The sequence below is a fragment of the Dendropsophus ebraccatus genome, chromosome 6 (assembly GCF_027789765.1).
Source record: "Dendropsophus ebraccatus isolate aDenEbr1 chromosome 6, aDenEbr1.pat, whole genome shotgun sequence".
Lineage (NCBI taxonomy): Eukaryota > Metazoa > Chordata > Amphibia > Anura > Hylidae > Dendropsophus > Dendropsophus ebraccatus.
Window position 1 is genome coordinate 95099901 of NC_091459.1, and position 20099 is coordinate 95119999.

General features: G+C 40.3%; 1 non-coding gene across 1 annotated transcript; it reads left to right on the forward strand.

Annotated features, from left to right (window-relative positions):
- The first annotated feature begins 806 nt into the window (after positions 1–806).
- LOC138796135 (U11 spliceosomal RNA) lies at positions 807–942 on the forward strand. Its single transcript, XR_011363743.1, has one exon. It is a non-coding gene; the product is annotated as a U11 spliceosomal RNA (small nuclear RNA).
- The last annotated feature ends 19157 nt before the right edge of the window (positions 943–20099 follow it).

The window sequence follows — 20099 nt, forward strand, 5'->3', positions numbered from 1 at the left end:
TTTATCCAATACATCCATACAGCAGTCAATTAAATTGTGGCAATAACAGACGTTATTTTAGATTTCAAAATTGGACGCCTTTTTCTCTATTTTTGACATTGTGTGAACATAGCCAAACACTGACGTACAACCGCCAATCAATATAAAAAAAGCATATATAAAATAAAGGTTACAATTTTATATAACTTTTTTAAAGAAGTCTTTAAGAGAAAAAAAAAAAAGTCACAATATCCCTTTTATAGACATTAAAGGTATAAGGCATAGCCTATAAAAAGAGGATACTATAAAAGTTCAAGATAAAAACATACACTAAGCTTTGTGCAATTAAAACCATACATTAAATTATATGCTGAACAGTATGCAGAATATCTGTGGCAGCAAACTGCTGTATACACATCAAAGCAATGCAAAGAATGTGTTTCATCTCAAGACTGTAACTGTAGGGAAGTCAATGCCCTTTTACCATCATAGTGAGTATTGTGTCTGCTTTACAACATGTGGTGTGTTTATGAGGTGCTAGACAAGCCAGTAGTTCACCAATACAATATTTGAAATTGCTCCAGTCATCACTTCACTGAATGTTGATAACTATGTGCAATATTTATTGCATTTACATGGGCAACAAAATGAGTGAATGTGTTTATGTATTCCACATATCTCCCCAGCGTGGGAAAGTAAGACGAAGAAATGATGAGCACTGGACAAGGACATGCACTCTCATGTACAGTATTTGCATTACAATAATGTACGAAAACAAAAAGTAAAAAAAATAAAAGTTAAAATTAAAAATAAAATAAATAAAATAAAAAAAGGGCTTGTGCCATGTGTGGCACATCACTGGCTCCTGCGCTGGGGTTGGTGGTGCGGAATCGATATCAAGAGATTTCAGAAACATATTTTTTATAACCAGGACTGCCTGTGATCGTTACTCTGGGCGTCCTCAAAAATAAATAAATAAATAAAAATAAAATATAAACAATGAGGGACATTTACTAAGGAGTCTAATGTGTGTGACTATTCTAATGAGGACTGGTGTATATTTTGTTCCAATATCTTGCGGTTGATTTATTAAAATGTAGCACTGCTATAGTGAATGTATCTAAGTAAAATGTCACAAAAAAAGTTGCAGAAAATTCAAAAATCACGCAAGCATATTCACCTGGTACTGACCACACAAAAGCCTGCACCTGTTTGTGTGACTTTTTAAAAAAACAAATTGGGTAATCCTAGATTATGTGAACTTTTTGGTGAATACTCCAAACAGGCAGATTAAAAAAAGTTGCTTCTAAAAAATATTTGCCCGTCGAATACTGGTTCATAAATAGATCTTAGACTAAAAATGGGTGGAAAATCCAATTATTTACCTAAAAGTAGGTGTAAGTAATTTGCCCCCCTGTGTAACAAACCCTCACAAAGACCATACCTTGCCACAATATATTCTAAACCAGTCAGCCCAAAATCACAATGACAGAAAAAAGGTGCAGAGGACAATGCTCAAAAAGTGCACATAGCGTCATTCTGGCTGTCATGTATGTCCGGCAGTATTGTAAAACCATTTAAAACCTTTATTTAATCCAAGAAGGATATTCCTGTGTTTTACTCACGTGGCCTTTTTAGATGGATTTGAAATCAGGGTTGTTCATAGCTTTACTAGGTTTCTGGATCTGACACATTCACTACCTTTATGAAACTGTTAATATTGCAGATATTTTATTTTTTATTTTTACTGTGAGTTGGCTGTTTTGTGGTTTACCTGTAACTTTTTATTCATGATATTTCCTCAGCATATGACATCAAGATGTGATTGTTGGGCCTCTGACACCTGGATCCTTCTGATCACCTGTTTGCTGGAGTTGCCTACAAATGAAGTAGAAAGAGACAAAAGCGGACAACTCCATACATTGTGTAGTGCCAGCACTGGGCTACTGAAGCTCCTGTTAAGGCTATGTTCACACAACGTAAGTTCAGTATTAATCACGGCCGTTGTTGCCGATTTTCAACAACCGACCTTACATTGTGCTGCAGCTGAGGGAATCCTGGATGGAGTGTATACACATAGGGGATCATTTATTAAAAGGCGAAAATGTAGTTCGCCTCTACATAAATCCTCTGAGCTCCGGAGCTGCGGGCACATTTGTAAGCCTGGCGTGAAAAACTCTGGACTTTTAAATGTCCCCCATAGTATACAATCTGGCTGGGATCGCTAGTGGCGCCGCAAAAATACTGTGTTAGATGGCATGATGTGAGGGATGAGCAAGTGCCAATCTAGCACAAAATTCACTAATTTATCATGAGGCTATGTTCACACACAGCATAATACTGACCATTATAGCAGGAAATTAATTAAATGTATATTTATTTAAGGCTATGTTCACACAACGTATGTTTTCGTAAAAGTACGTCTGTTGCTGCTATTGGCAACGACGGCCGTACTTTGTAGGAAAACATACATTGCCTTGCCTTCTATGGGAGCCCGGCCGGAGCATAAACACATCGTATACGCTCCGGCCGGGAACCCTCGCAGCGCTGCAAAGAACTAACATGTCAGTGCACACTATGAAGCGAGCGGCTCCAGCCGCTTGCTTCATAGTGCACTATGGGGAGTTCTGATGCGGGGAGTTCAGGCACTATGGGGAGTTCAGCGCGCCCGCATCAGAACCCTGCGGCAGGATAGATCATCCAGGATAGATCATCCGGGATGATCTTTGCAGATACTGGCCAAGGAAAGGTCATGGAACAGCCCGTCTCTTACGTCATGTGAACATGGCCTAAAACAGCAAGAGTTTGTTCTACTTTTGATCTTGTAAGTAAAAATGAAAATTTGCTGTTTTAATTAAATATAAACTGTTACAGGGAGCGGTGTTATAGCCGGGGACCGCTAACTGTGATATTGATTTAATACTGTTTCCCAAGAAACAAACATTTTTTCCCCATTGACTTTAATAGGGTTCAATATTCGATTGAATAGTCGTGCATCATGGCCTATTTGAATCAAATTTTGAGCTTTCGAATATTTTACTACTCGCTCATCTCTAGAAATCAATTAAGCATTTATTTCCATACACACCACGGATGAACAGACTGCGTGTGCATGGAAGATTAATAACAGCCGCTGTTCGTGAAACTGCGGACGTTTTTAATTTACATGATCCTTCTTTTGCATGGCAGCACCGAACAACATCCCTTGGTGCGGCTTTTGCATGGAACAGGCGGTATTGCAGGCTGAAAAGAACGGCCACTGTTTGAATTGAAAATAAAAAAATAGTATGTTATGTGAACACAGCCTAAATGCGCAACTTTTATATGGCAGAAAACTGGCCAGGCATATGTAGACATAGTAAATTCTCCATATGATGTTTTATACCATAGTGTAGCTCATTGTGGATTTCAGAAATAAAATTACCCAGCATCCCTTGCTAATGTCTTCACGAAGCTTTCTCTGGTGTCAAAAAAACTTTGTGGGTGGTTTAAAATCAGGTGGTTTTGTCTTTTGTACGAAACATTCTGCTTTATGGGCACAATAGTCTATTGACTACATAACATTTACATTGCCAATTTTCCCTTTATACGTATTCCAAGTGAACCTGCCAAATCTTTACATTTAGATCTTTGTTTTCATGTAATTGCAGCAATTTGATGACTGAAATGTCAGATTTAATTACAGTATCATCAATTAGTTCATCACTTGGTGTGGCTGCTTGGAAACTGTCACCTTTTCTTATAATCTGCAATAAGATTTAAGTATATGTTTTTGACAGTTACTTACACTCGGGTTCACAAATCAAATATTTTATTGAGGAAACAGAAAGGTTAAAGCAAAGGTGGAGCTTTCATACTTAATGTCAGTGTGTCTGTGGATGGGTGGGGATTCGGGGCTGGCAGTCTGCTATGCCTGTCTAGACATACCTTCATTTTGCATAATCAAACCTCATTTCAATTGGATTGTATTTTCAGGAGGTTTTAAGGTATAAAATATTATGATAAAGCTTTAAGTACTGTAAATGTGAGCTAAATAAAGAGTGACATCTGCTGGCTTTATTGGCAAAATGCTCCAATTCTTTTATATCCGACAGAGATAAATATGCAAAATAACCATACAGGCATGTATTCTAAAACTGTATATTATGCACACACACTTTTCATAGGCAAAGCATCAATTATGGATATAGTAACTATATGAAATAGCTAAAACAATCTCAAACAGATCTCATAGTATTCTCCCTATTACACCTAGATTAGTTTTATTTGTGAGTTTATTCTTGATGACAATAAGCTGCAATTCTATATTAAAGAGACTAAAGCTCCTGGCAAAATCTGCAACTGGGCCTTATGGTGTGTCCTGTCCTTTCATGGCAGAGGGCCCTGTGGACCCCGGTCATTAGAGGCTGAGTGTTACTGCTCCTTCAGATACTGCATATGCAGCGAGCATCTTATACAATTCTATGACTGGAATCTCCCTTTTTCTCAGTAACAGTCTCAGTAAATTTCTGTTCTAAATGTTATTTCTTAACTATTGTCCCTGATTTGTTTTCATTTTGCTCCCTTTCTTAGGGTACTATTACATGGAAGTGATTTTTTGACCATTAACGATAAACGAACTCAAATGACCGTTATGGCGAACTACTTAAAATTGTTAACCCAATTACATGGAGCGATGATTGTTACTTATGATCATTATTGCGTTTGTCCTGTCGTCGCCACTGTGTTCGCCATAACAACGTCTTATTACATTCGAACGATTTGCGAATGATCAACAATAAAAAATAGGTCCAAATTCTATTAAACGACCAACAATTTCTTGTTTAATCCTTGTCTGCTATTACACTAAACAATTATCGTTCAAATCTGAACTATTTAACGATTTTTCAAACGATAATCGTTCCGTGTAATACCACCCTTAGGGTCCTATTACACTAACAGATTTCTGACCAATTTATCTGACAGATTTTTGAAGCCAAAGCCAGGAATGGATTTGAAAAGAGGAGAAATCTCAGTCTTTCCTTTATGACCTGTTCTCTGTTTATAGTCCGTTCCTGGTTTTGGCTTCAAAAATCTGTCCGATAAATTGGTCAGAAGTCTGTTGGTGTAATAGGGCCCTAAGTCTCTTCTGATAGCAGAAGCATACATAGAAATGTGAGGGGAATTATGGCAATAATACTGCCCCTCCACAAGTGCAATATCATCACTCTTTTATATTCAAAAAGAAGGAGACTACTATTGGGTAAGTTCTGTCTATCTTTCTTACAATGTAGATCCTGTCAAGTGCACACTGTCCATAGGGGGGGTGGATTCTAAGGAATCATTTTGGGTCTAAAAGCAGCTGTCTTGCCACCAATATGCTAAAAACCTTCTTGTACAGTAGTCAGTAATAAAAATGGATGGCCAGCCAAAGCAGCAGAGACAAACTGAGTAAACAATAATCCATCCTGTAGATTGTGCTTAAAGTTATTGTGTCTTCAAGAAAAGTGGAATGTAGATACTTGTAGAAGAAGGTTGTAGGCTATAGTATGGGCTTTGCTATTACATGAGTAATAATATGCTGTTATTCTGTGCTATTTCCTTTGCAGGAGGAAGAAGGACCTCGGCAATATTTGAAATGGCCATTAATGTGAATTGTTTATATGCTGCTAATTTGTTACTTATAGTTCAAAACAAACTGCATAGAACACTATATTGCTCTCAATTCATAGCACAATTTATTGCAGTAAATATGCTTTTGTATGCTGCCTGAAAGAGTAAAAGAGGCATGCAGGTATAGTACAGTACAATAGATAGCATATGGATGGGGAAAGGGTTACTGATGCTCTGCTCTTCAAGGTGCTATGAGAGCAGGAAGGAACAGAAAGAAATAGCCACACAGCTAGAAAAGGGTTACATTAAACAATTGCCGCTAAGTTTGCAGACTAAATGGAGGGGAGATACAGGTGGTAGAAAGCACTGTGTACATACAGCTGAGATGGGGAGGGAGCCTTGATCTGCATTTCATGGACAGCACTGATCCTCTAGAGCAGGCATTTAAAACTGTTCTGCGGGCCTAATCTGGCCCGCAATGCTAGTATATTTGGCCCACAGAGGAAATAAATTGTTTTCCTAGAGCTTGCCCATTGACACAACAGTATCAATAGAACAATATCAATAGAACATATATGGTCTGTGCACAGTCTATACACAGACCATATATCCTAGATACAGTGCTAATAATAAATAATAAAAACCAGCTCTACACAATCTCTAAAGACTATATAAGTGATTCTTGTGAAATTACATCCAGTGACTCACAGGTGACATCTTCTCTGTTCCCTCTTGCCTGTCCATGCATCTCAGACTGGCAAGAGGATTTATTCCACATATTTGATCAAATAGTGATGCCCCCATCCACCAAGAGGAGATAGTAACAGTAAGGCCTTATTACACCGAATGATTACCGGCCGTTCTGGACGATAATCCTTTGCTGTAATAGCGCATGCTAAAAGACCACGATCAGCTGCATGATGCCTGCTGATCGTGGTCTTTCAACATGTTGTAACGTCCCGATGATGACAGTCATGGTCTGCCGCTGACTTCAATGGGCTGCAGTACCACAGTGCCCCAGTAGGTAGTTTGCTCTGTATATATAGCATGTGTTTAAGTATTTGCCTCAGTATGCAGCCTATGGTTATGTTCGCATATCATATTTTCTTCAGTATTTCTGTCAGTATTTTGGTCAGTATATTTACCCGAAATCAGGAGTGGAACTGACAGGGCAAAATTATAATGGAAAGATTTGCACAGCTTCTGTGTTTTCAATCCATTCCTGGTTCTGGTTAAAGGAAGACTGACAGAAATATAGTACTGAGGTGCATAGTGCATGTAAAGGGCCAATGCTCTGCTGACTGCGGTGCCCCAAACCTCATCTGACATTAAAATCAGTGCAGCAGTGCATCAGGAGCTTCATGGCATAAGTTCCATGGCTAAACAGCTGCAATGTAATGTCAGGCATCAGTTAGAGTGTTGTAAAGCATACTGCCAATGACTTCTGAAGCAGTGTAAATATTCAGTGGAGTAGTGTGATCAATTTTCTCTATCTATATTTCTCTATCTGGCAGTCTAGTAAACAAACACCCCCCCTCTAAACACTAGGATTCATGGAACCCATATGATGTTTTCTGCTATGGGGCACCATGAATCCTAGTTGAGCCCCTGTATGTGTCTGTCTGTCTATCTATCTATCTATCTATCTATCTATCTATCTATCTATCTATCTATGTATGTGTGTGATATGCCACAACAATAGTAAAAAATGCTTTAAAGGGAACCTGTCATTCTAAAGCTGAGCCCGCCCGACCCCCCGTTGCAGCCCCGGATACTTACCCTTTGCTGCAAGTCCCGCTCCTGGACCCGGTCCCCGGACGGAGATATCGGTGCCGGAAGGTGAGCGCGCGCTGTATGCAAATTACACAAGATGAGTCCGATGCCCATAGAGAATGACTGGAGCATGCGCGCACAGCTGCCGACGGCGATATCTCTGTCCCAGGATCGCCTCCAGGAGCGGGACTTGCAGCAAACGGTAAGTATCTGGGACTGCACCGGGGGGGTCGGACGGACTCAGTGTCAGATTGCCGGGTGACAGGTTAGAATTTTTAGAATCTGTAATGGGAGTTTGTAATTTTCTTTTATACTATTACATTAGGTGTATATTTCTGAGCATAGATTATTTCATATCTCTGATTAATTATTTATTCTTTTTATGATAGGGGTATATATTGTAAATGGAATATAATTTGTCACCAATTACCACGTACATCAAGGCAATTAATGAAGCTGATTACCAATTTATGATTTCATGGAACATAAATCCTGACATTATTTTGTTTTTGGTTTAAATGTTTTACAGATATGTATGCTTAATCATCTGTGCAAAAGAAACAATGTCCTGCAACCAATGACTTGATTTTTTTTTTCTTATATATCTCTTATATATATTAAAATGATGCACATTTACCCATACATAACTTTGTATGTATAAATTAAATACATAGTATTGTTCAAAACCGGTTCATCAAATTCAACTCTGTTGCATGGAGCCATTGCTGTTAAACAGCTCCAGTAATCAATAGGAAGGAGCAAGTCATAGATTTTTCTCCTTACTGCAGATCTGTACTTGAATTTTGTGCAGAGCCCTTGTACACAAGCCCTTAAAGTGAATTTTTTTTTTTTACATCTTTAGACCGGCACAGGGATGCTGATGCTGCAGTCCTTTTTTTGAATAATGGCCCGATTCTCATGTGCATTTCCAAGCACCGTCCTGGCATTAAGCGCTGGGGGCTGGCCCGCTGGCTTCCAGTGTAATGATCTCCCCTTCCCTCTGTGACATGGCTCCATTAGAATCAATGGAGCCACATCACAGAAGGGAGCGGAGGGGGGACTGTTTTTTAATGTAAAAAACCACAAAGCGATGTACTAGTGGTACATTCGCTTTAACCCCTAGATGACCCTGGACATACAGTTACGCCATAGAAGTCTGTCACCAGGCGACCATGAGCGTAACTGTACGTCCAGGGTGTTTCTCCTGCTATGAAGCGCGCTCTGGAGCGGAGCGTGCTTCATAGGAGGTGGGGGCCAGCTGCAGTGAGTAGCCGGCACCTCACCGTTAATGACAGGCTGCAGCGATCACGCTGCAGCGTGTCATTAACCCCTTAAGTGTAAGTGAGTCCCCTGTCACTTACCGATTGGGACCCCCGCAGTGTGACTCGTTGATCGATGTATTGGACCGCCGGAGATCTCTTCCCTTCTCAGTGCGGTCCGATTGGTGATCTGCTCACTGAGCAGGCTCAATGAGCAGATCGCCTATCACACTGATCAATGCTATGCCAATGCTTTGCAGAAGTCCCCCAATGGGTCTTAAAATGTGTAAAAAAAAAAAAAGTTAAAATCACTAATACACTACCCCAAAGCCCCTCCCCCAATAAAAGTTTAAATCACCCCCTTTCCCATTATATAAATAAAACATATAAAAATAAATAAACAAATACACATATATTATATTGTAGCGTGCATAATTGTCAGATCTATTAAAATATAACAAGCGTCATTGCGAACGGCAAACGGCGTACACGAAAAGAGGAAAAAAAAGTGCGCGGATTACCGATTTGATGTTACATTATATATATATAAAATAAGTAATAAAAAGTGATGAAAACATCCGATCTTCACAAATATGGTATTAATAAAAACTAGAGATCATGGCGGAAAAAATGACACCCCATACAGCCCTGTAGGGGAAAAACGTAAACCGTTATAAGCGTCACAATAGGCCCATTTTATTAATAATTAATTGCCAAAAAAAGGATTTCATGAAAAATAAATATATATATAACATTAGACAATATGTGTAAACCTGCATATGGTTGTGTTTGGACTGACCTATAGAATAATGGTATCATGTCGCTTTTACCGTATAGTGCATTACGTAGACACAGGAACCCCCAAACGTTACCATATTGCATTCTTTTTTACGTTTTTACCAATTTATATCTTCATAAATAATATATTTGGGATTCCATCATACATGTTATGGTAAAATGAATGACGCCATTACACAGTACAACTATTCCTGTAACAAACAAGCACTTACATGGCTTGTAGATAGAAAACTGAGAGTGCTAGAGCTCTTAGAACACGAGGAGGAAAAAATTAAAACACTAAGATCAAAATTTGCACGGTCCACTAGGTCATTTTGCGCCTGGTCCTCAAAGGGTTAAATTTAGTCTCCTAGTTCCAAGCAAAAGACTCTAGGAACATCAAAATATAGCACATAATAGCCTTGTGAGCATAGGTTTGGTGTTTTGTCAGTAGCAATTTAATCACATTAATATGAAAATACGTAAGGTAATGTACAGAAAAACACGGTCAACCATGTTTTTCTGTACCTATTTGTTTATTTTGTAAGTCAATGGTTAATGACTTCTGCAGCCAGTGGCGGATTAAATGTACCCTGGGCCCCGGGCTGTCCATCCAACCTGGGCCCCTACCCCCCCCATGAACATATTGCCACCTGGTCCCTTGCTGTTGCCCTTGCCCCCCCCAAACATATTGCCACCTGCCCCAATTGCAGCTGGTTCCACTGCCAGCCCCCCTCCCCTAAGCCTTCAATGGTCTATGTTCCGGTCACAGCACCCCCCATTGCCTAAGAAAAATAACTTAAATGTTAAAATGTCTCACACAGACACAGGCTGCTCCTGAGCCGGAGGCGGCCGCTGCTGCTCCTCTTCGTCATGGGCGTCGCAGACTCAGTCAGCTCACGTCACATGACTCAAGCTCACGTCACGTGACTCACGTCGCCAGCTTCTTCACAACGCAGTGCCGCGTCCCGCCCACCTGGAGCAGTGTACAACAGTCGTTGTTTTAAAATAAAAGCAAATATTTGCCATTAAATGGCGGCCATCCATTCAATTTCAACATTATGTGAACAGATCCTGGTTTTGGTTGCAATATGAGGACCACAATACTGACTGAAGTATACGTAGTGTGAACCCAGCCTAAATAGGAAGCAAAACCGCAGTGTGAACCTAACCTTACAATAAACAGAATAATGCTGATATTGCATTAAACAGACCAGTCAAATAGACCTACCTACCAGGAGTCTATGGGCCTCTATATAGCCTCTGGGCACAGAGCTCTTCAGTGGGCATAAGACTGTAGATTGCTTTAGCTTTTAACGTGGTTAATGTGTACAAGTCAGCACAGGTGATTTAGCTACTTATACTTTTCCAGTTAGATATCATTTTAATGTACCACAGTTGAACTGGTTGTCAGCGGAGGGCAGGGGGGATAATGTCTCTCTAACTTTTGATATAAATACAATCACTAATAAGATTGTGAATATCATTAGGGTTGAGATAAAAGATGTCTTGAGAACATGTGTTTCACAAGGGATATTTTAAGATCATGTATTTATCATTATACTGGTTAATAGGTTAAGATATAATTAAGGTCATCAACTTAAAAAGCTAATTAAAGTCATCTTTTCAGCTGCAAGGATGACCACTAAGCATAAGAGCACACATAGTTCAATCACCCACAACACTTCTTGCTATAAAGTGGTGTTTTTTAAATTAATTTAGAAATTTCCAGTTTTGTGTCCTATGTATATAATAGTTCCAAACCAACTTTCATAAAGTTGTATTATGTTAATGGCCACATTTTCAGACTTTGAGGTCTCTAGTTCTGGTTTGCCTGGTAAGAGGTAAAGAGGCTTATTATCTAAATTGATAAAATATGTAGCGCAGGGGCGTAGCTAATGTCTCCTGGGCCCTGGTGCGAGAGGTCAACTTGGGCCCCCCCCTCCTTTCACGACCAAGTGATGCTATTGGTGTGTATATATACATATATATATATATATACTCCAAGACAGATATTACCAATAACACCAGCCTATAGGAAGAGAAAATGTTATCACCATACATATTACTGCCATACTGTTATTGACCAAATCCTGTACACTGAGACCAATATTACCAGTATATAGGAAGGAAATATTTCAGCTACACCACACCCACTACCATCACCACCATATTGTTACTGACCAAATCCATACTGAGACCAATAAAACACAGTACCAGATAAAAGAAACAAATAAATATACTTAAAATAAAAATATTACCCCCACATACTAACACCACCGCTGCTACTGACTAATACCACCAAATACTGACTAACACCGTCGCTGCTACCGACTTATACCACCACATACTGACTAACCCCACCTCTGCTACTGAATAACCACTGTACACAGATCACTATCACCTCGTCCAGTCATATAGAGGCTGACCCAGCCCTACACAGGCTCTGTACACCATATACATTATAGTGCAGTTATATCAGGTGACTCACAGGGGATGTCTTCTCTGATCAGAGTCATTTTCATTTTCTTCTCCATCTGTCCTGGGCCGTTATGAGAACTTCTCCGAGCCACAAATCCACAGAATCTGCCAGACAGACATATTAGGCTCCTCACTCCATTAGGCACCATCCTCATTTCTCTACTAACTGTACATCTGTATTGGCCCCTTTATGCCCTCATTTAGTGGGTAGGCTGACACTATGTGATCCCCCTTATAGTATATGCCCCCCTCTATGTAGCCTCCTTATAGGCCTTTTCCCCTCCTTACAGATGCCCCTCTTACTTATACCCCCTTATAGATGGCCCCCTCTCCCCCCTCTTATAGATGGCCCCCTCTCCCCCCCTTATAGATGGCCCCCTCTCCCCCCTCCCTTATACCCCCTTTATAGATGACCCTATCTCCCCCATCCCTTATAGATGCCTGTGTTTACTTATACCCCCTATATAGATGGCCCCCTCTCCACCCTCCCTTATAGATGGCCCCTCTTCCCCCATTTTAGATGGTCCCCTCTTCCCCCCTCCCTTATAGATGGTCCCCTCTCCCACCTCCCTTATAGATGGCTCCCTCTCCCCCCTGCTTATAGATGTCCCCCTCTCCCCCTCCCTTATAGATGTCCCCCTCTCCCCCCTCCCTTATAGATTGCTCCCTTTCCCACCTGCTTATAGATGGCCCCCTCTCCTCCCTCCCTTATAGATGGCCCCCTCTCCCTTATAGATGGCTTCCCTCTCCCCCTCCCTTAAAGATGGCCCCCTCTCCCCCCTCCTTTATAGATGGCTTCCTCCCCCCCCCCCTGCTTATAGATGGCCCCCCTATCCCCCCTGCTTATAGAGGGCTTCCCTCTACCCCCATTATAGATGGCTCCCCTCTCCCCCTTTCTTATAGATTGGCCCCCTCTTCCCCCTCCCCCACCCTTATAGATTGGCCCCCCTTTCCCCACTTCCTATAGATTGGCCCCCTCCTCCCCTCTCCCTCCCAGTGCACTAGTGCATAGCAGACAAAAAAAACAAAAAAAACAACTCACCTGCCATCCGCTCCCCCGTCGAGCCTCTCGCCTCCTGGTCTGGTCCCCGGCTGATGCGCGGCGGCCGGGGGTGTCCCGTCCTATTCCCGGCAGCGCGCGCATCAGAGAGCTCCCCGTGCGCCAGGGCTGGGACTTCCGGCACAGGAGCGTCTCTGGCGTACACTTCCTGTGCCGGAAATCAGGGCCCCAGGCAGCACAGGGAGTTCACTGATGCGCGCGCTGCCGGGGATAGGACGGGACACCCCCGGCAGCCGCGTATCAGCCGGGGCCAGTAGCAGAACTACTGACTACTAAATGTTTTCTGACAAAAACAACAACATTAAGTGAATGCTGTATACATCCAGGAATGTCTACACTAGAGATGAGTTAAGTTTTTAAAATCTGCTTCGCCAGGTTTGCAAATTTTTGGTGTAAAATTTACAGGCTTTCAAACCAAACCTTCACGAACTTCCTTAAAACAGCTAAACAGTTTTGTGTGTCACTGTGCCTCCAGCTAGCTCAGCCAATTACTGACTGAGATGCACAGAGCCACTGTCAGTGATTGGCTGAGCAGGCTCTCGAGACAAGAGTGACAGCCTGCTCAGTCAATAACTGGCTGCGGGGCTGTCCCATCTAAGTCAGTCACTGACTGGCTGAGCAGGCTGTTACTCCAGAGATGAGCTGAGAGCAAAAAGGGACATTGACAGTAATTTGCATTGTAAATATTCACTCATAACAATGCCCCATAGCCATACCACACACCCCCACATACCATATCCCCCACTGGCATATGTATTCCAATCTTCTACAATGCTTGTGATGTGTTCATTGTGTGGAGGTAACCCTAAAACAGCAATAAAAGGGTCTAGTACAAAAACATATATATCCCATTAAAGCCATACTGTCTTACTGGTACTGATCAAATTCAGTAAACCAAGACCATGACTATTTTCACCATACCATTACTAAATAACATCCAATATGCAAAGAACAATATTCCCCATACACTGACCCACATAGAGGTAGAATATCAATGATACATAGGCTCTGCACACCATATAAGTGATAACAGTGCAGGCACACCGAGTGACTCACAGGTGACCTCTTCTCTGACTGGAGTGGCTCACATTTACTTTTGTTCTCTAACTGGCCTGGCCATCATTAAAACTTCTCCTGGTCACATGTCATCTCCAAAGAATCTGCCAGACAAACATTTTCGCCTCTTGGGTCCTGACCTCTATACAAATTCCCCACCTGTATTGCCCAACACTGTAACAGTGCTCTCTATGTTTCCCCATTCTGTTTATGCCCAATTTGGGTCATCAAATAATACTCCTCTATGTCCCAATATAGTAGGCAGGATTCCTTTGTGCCCTCATTTAGTTGTTGAGCCCGCTCTGTGCATGAATGTAGGTAGGTGTAGGGTGTAGTACTAAATCTTGGTATTATTATTCAGATTGTAAGAAGAAAGATGAAAAGAAAAATGAAAACCTGAATTTTCTGAATGACCCATCTACTCGTACATGAGACAGATAGAAGAGCACTCTAGGATTTCTTTTAACTCTAGTAAACAGGTGAGGAATGAGCAGTAAGTGAATGTGATAGACTTTTCTTTATGACAGAAGAATTGTTTATGTTGAGGTCATGTACAACCAGTTTCTTCTTGTTATTGTCACACCAAGAATATGCTGTGAACAAACCTGAGAACAATACAGTAAATTCGCAACATCAGCTGAAAATTACAAAGATGCCACTTGAGCAGTGTTTGCTGTGTATTCTGCTGTTTCACACCAATACGCCATATGCCGACATTATTGCAGCTAAGATACTGAAAGAGAAACATTTTAAAGGGAATATGTGTGAAATTATTTGTGTTTGTTGTATAGATACTATATATTTGTTTGTTTATATAATATATACACATCTATGCAAGTCCATGAAAGAAAATATTGCTTAGTGTTTCTTTTATCTCCTAAAATCTCTATAACAGTAACAAGTAGAAAATGAGTCAATAATGTTGCAACCAGGTGAAAGACTATGTACGTTTGTCACTTGCAATCCCAGCTCAACTTTATCAGCCACTAGCAAGTACCTCACTCGTGAAGCCTGTCTCATGGTTTATAGAACTTCATAATTACATCACCATGACAATCCATTAATTCTCTTTTTGACTCCCCCACTCATAGCATGTTGCTAAAAATATGATTTATGCCTTATCTGAGGGACAAGGAAATCAGTGATATATGTGGGTTCATACAATAATTTCCTGAGTCATAAAGCTCCTCCTTTGAAACTGTCCATGTTTGTTCTTATGAGATGCAGCTTCACACAGCTCTCCAGTGCCTCCTGCTTGTAAGCATTGACATGGAAAAACCTATCACAAGAAAGCTGAAGCTGCATCTTTTAGGAATACAGTGATACTCTATTTTGCATAATGCAACACATAAGTTATTTGTTGCTGATCTATCATGTGGTGCATATAGGACTCAAAGACAAGCGCAAAGATTATCTTCGTAAAGCAAGAGGCGCATCATAGGTTTTGTAAGCTGCAAGGAAGCAAAATGGCAGAGAACCCATATATGGCACACTAACTAAAATAGTTACACAAGAGCCTCCATGCATATATTTGATAATAATTGTCTATAAAATAAATATAAAATAATATTAATTTACCATTGTACATTATTAAAGCTGCAGTAGCAGGGATATATATATATATATATATATATATATATATATATATATTCATCCAGCTTATATTCAGTAATAGTCTGTTGTGATTTGTGTCACATAATTTTACTTAATATAAAATCACTCAAAAAAACACAAAGGAATAAGAGATTAAATGTGATGAGAGAAGTATGACAGTTGTAGATAGAGAACAAGCACAATTATGAATATAAATGAGAAACAGATAATGTATTTCTTTACCATATCATTTATTATCAAGCTCGTACAGTATAGGAAATGTTCTGTCTGATGGATACTTTAGTCAGGCATTATATTATTAATTAGGCAATTTGGGCTCATCTCATATTTTTTGCTACACCTTATGGACTCCTCCAGTTGGACACCATATTCTTCATGTATAACGTAAATTTGCATGCAAAGTGCTCTTTTTTATTGCTTTTGACAATTTATTCTCTGTGATTTGCAAAAAAACCCTGCAAATTATAATTTACATGTAAATGTGACTGCGAGAGGATGTCATGAATTGTGAAAAGAAATGGGTGTGTTTCTTTAATCGCCAATAAACACAATAAATATATTAACTGAAGAACCTTGTACAGAAAATGAGCTATGAGAATTGTTTTATACTAGATATCAACTGGGTTATATTGATGTAAAGCTGTACGCTTCCTAGATATACACTGCTAATAGTTTTAATCGGTTCAAGAATATAACAGTCAGGTTTTTAATGTTAGATGTGTCTTACATGTAAACCAATTACAAATTCATGTGACTATGATAGATATGACTTGTACCAGGTGGAAGAAGGTTGATGACATTTCTTCAAGTGCTACAAAATTTTCAGATGTGAGACAGTAGGGTTAACAAAGTAGCTTTCTCAAAAAGAAAAGATCTTGTTATCTAGTGTCGGCTTTTTGGAGGTAGTATCTCTACAAATTAATATTTAATTCCTTTAAAAAGCCTTAGAACTATGTTAGGTTAGACCCCCTAGTTTAAATCTTAATGTTTTATGACACACTTGTTTTTATGACACACTTGTTTTTATGACACACTTGTTTCTGCAAACCTGTTTATGCTCATGTATAAATAAAAAGAAAGTCAAAAAGAAATAAAGCCTTAGAACATGAATGAAGATATAATAAACCAAGCCAGAATGCTTCACTAAATGTAAAAAAGCCACCTGTAGACAGCTGTTGAGCTCTTTTTATCAGTATAGAACAAAGAGCTGGCTGCCAAGCAGAAAGGTCTAAGTTATGAAACAAAAGGGGTAATATTTCTCTTTAAGGATAGCACCAAAATGTATGTGGAGACTTAAATATCATTCATACTCCACTGGAAATTTTGGGAAAAAAGATATTCAAAATAACATAGGGATGCCACCTCCAAAGGTCACCTCAGAAAGCAGGTCTTTTTCTTTTGGAAGACAGCTACTCTCCATATCCTTTTTCCCAAAATCTCAAAATGGAGAACAGCAGGTCTGTAAGCTGCTACATGAATTTCAGCACTTTGCTTAAGAAGAAACATTACATCTTTAGTTTCTCTGTGATATACACAATGGACGCCCGTAGAGTAAACTTCAAGCATGCTATAGGCCATAGGCTAAATGGACACCCATGTATTCTAGGACTTCCAAGGGGTGCATTCAACTTTAGCACCCACCGTGATCAAAGTTTGCTCAACTCTAGACTCCAGATAACTAAAATGGTCAAAAAATAGAATTCAGAAACCAAAGCTGCTGAAGTGATTTTTATTTAGGCTGGAGCCTAGGGATGAGCGAACTTTTGAAAAGTTCGGTTCGGTTCGAACTGGCAAACTTTCGTGAATTTCGGATCGGTCCGAACCGAACCGAAAATGAACCTTGCTCTAACGGCTGAATAATTGCAGCTACAATACTAGAAGTGTGATTTGATATAGTTTCGTTTAGTTGCAGTTGCTATTACAATGAAAAAAGTGGGAAAATTTTTTTCCAAAAATAATGAGGAAAATAATAATAATAATAATAATAGGAATAAAATTAATAAAATATAGTGAATAAAAGTGCCAAAATAGTGAAAAAAAAATATTGGAAAAAAAGTTTACAAGGAGGATGCGGCAGCACTTGATTGCACCCAGGCCAGTATTGTTGAGAAGAGACAAGTTGAGCAGCAGGAGGAGGCAGCAGTTGATTGATTCCAGTCCAGTATTATTGAGGAGAGGCTACTTGAGGAGGAGGCAGCAGTTGATTGATTCCGGTCCAGTATAATTAAAAACAGACTACTAGTGATCAGGGGCGGATTAACTTTACCATAGGCCCCGGGCTGTTCACCAAGCCTGGGCCCCCCCCACCCCACTGTAACTATGGAAGCACTAGCCTGGCGTTCATAGTACAGAATAGATAATGTCATGATGTCCTGATTTGTGCAAAATTGCCATAAAAAAACTGTGATTTTTTGCAAATCATGGCAGAAGTGTAGCCAGGAGACAGTACACCACTGAAAGTATAAGTCTTTTTGGGTGGTCATGGGCCCCCCAGGAGCTCAGGGCCACGGGCTGTCGCCCAAAACGCCCCTTTTATAATCCACTACTGCTAGTGATGATTATATTTCTATTTTTGTTCCTCGGCTTACAAAGTTCTGACAAACTAAATCTACTTATTCCTACGAAGCAGGTTCACTGGCCATGATACAATTGCATCTAGGGGGTCACGTGATTGTTTTGAGAAACAAAATAACAAATGTATCGTTTTTTGTTCCTGTGTGTATGTTCCTGTGTGTATATGCCAAGGTTATTTCGCCATTTTCTGTATTTTCACATCTGAAGAGTGAAAGCAATTCACTCAATTAGCTTATTTAGAACTGTGAAGGCAAATCGATGGAGGCAGATATGGTTATCAATAAATCACTCATCGACGTTTATGGACTAATCTTACAAGTAAGTATTTGATAACGCCTTGCCATTAATGAGTTATTAAATGTTGACATAGGTGGAGTTCTAACAGCTTACCGCTTTTTGGCTTATCATTGTGAGTCTGAGAAGCGATGTGTGTGACAGTCACTTGATGTATTTTTTAGAGTTAGTGTCAAAATTAAATGTACAGGTCTGGTCTTCGAATATATCAAATATCTGTTCTCAATAATGCTTACATTCTGTCCCGGTACTTTACATTGCTTCATTTTATATATGTGTTGTTAAAGGCTCTTTCCTTCCTAATTTCCCAATAACAAGTTAGTCATGAATGATCTTTATTTATGACGAAGCTAAATGCTTATCATGGATTTTTGCCCCCACCCATTGCCCTGTGTGACTACATTGGTCACCATACATTGCTTATAGTAGTTCACGTCCCTACGAATGTGTGTAATTCCTATGGCTTGCCCATAAGGGTTAGCTCTAAATCGCACTACACATTTATATTTGTTAGGGTACAAACACACACACCGTATACGCAGCAGATACGCAGCAGATCTGCAGCAGATTTGGTGGTGCAGATTTGATGCTGTGTTCAGTTATTTAGATCTAATCTGCTGTGTATTTGTTGCGTATTTGTTGCGTATTTGCTGCATATCGCATCAGTAAATAGGCTGCGTATACGGTGTGTGTGTTTGTACCCTTAGGCTATGTGTCTGTGTAAAACATAATGCAATGCATTTTCAATTGTAGCCAATGTGCCGCTAATTATGTTTGATTCGCTATGTTTGTGTAATATCTCTTCCAGGAATTTTCTTTGTTTGATCACATGTTGCTGAGAAACGAGGGTGTGACTTATGGTTTGTGTTAGCGAGCTGCCCGTGCAGCTAACTTACTCCCCCCTCCCCCATCCCCCCTCCGGATTGTGGTGTCGAATTCACTATTACGTTATGTTTGAAATATTTGAGGCTTACACTATGACAACATGATGGGAGTAGTTGTGTACTGTGTATATGATATGGGCCGGCAGCAGACATCATGGAGGGAGAGGGAGGAGGGAGGGAGTTAGCAGCACGGGAAGCTCCATAACCCACCCACATAAGTGATGTCATATTTAGTCAGCAACATTGCCTCTAACAAGGAAAAAGCCTCGACTAGCTATTACCTTACCAAGCGAGCATTGTTTGCAAGAGGTTTATATTATTTATTTATCTTTTTATTAAGGTCCATGCTCGGCCACTGCTATGGGACGGCCCTGCGCCTGGGTGCACAAGCCGGCTAAGGCGGAGTGCCGCATGGAGGCAGGTTGCCCGGATTGTGTACCCAGATTGGGCCAAGCATAGTAGATTACAGAAGTTGATCATTGGTAAGTTATTTACCCACTATGTCAAACAAGAAACTCTACTGTTATGGTCACCTGACGCTCATATATTACTAATGTCTGTACATTTTTTGCTTTCAGCCAAACGTGGAGACCAGGTGGTCCAGTGTGAGGGACAGATTCATCAGGGAGCGACGGCAGCTGATGAGGCGTGGGGCCTCACAAGAAGAACTCGGCTCTTTGCGTTTTGCCCCAATGCTGCGTTTCATTTTGAATGCCAGCAGACGGTGCCAGTAAGTGTGTGTCTTAATTGCATCTG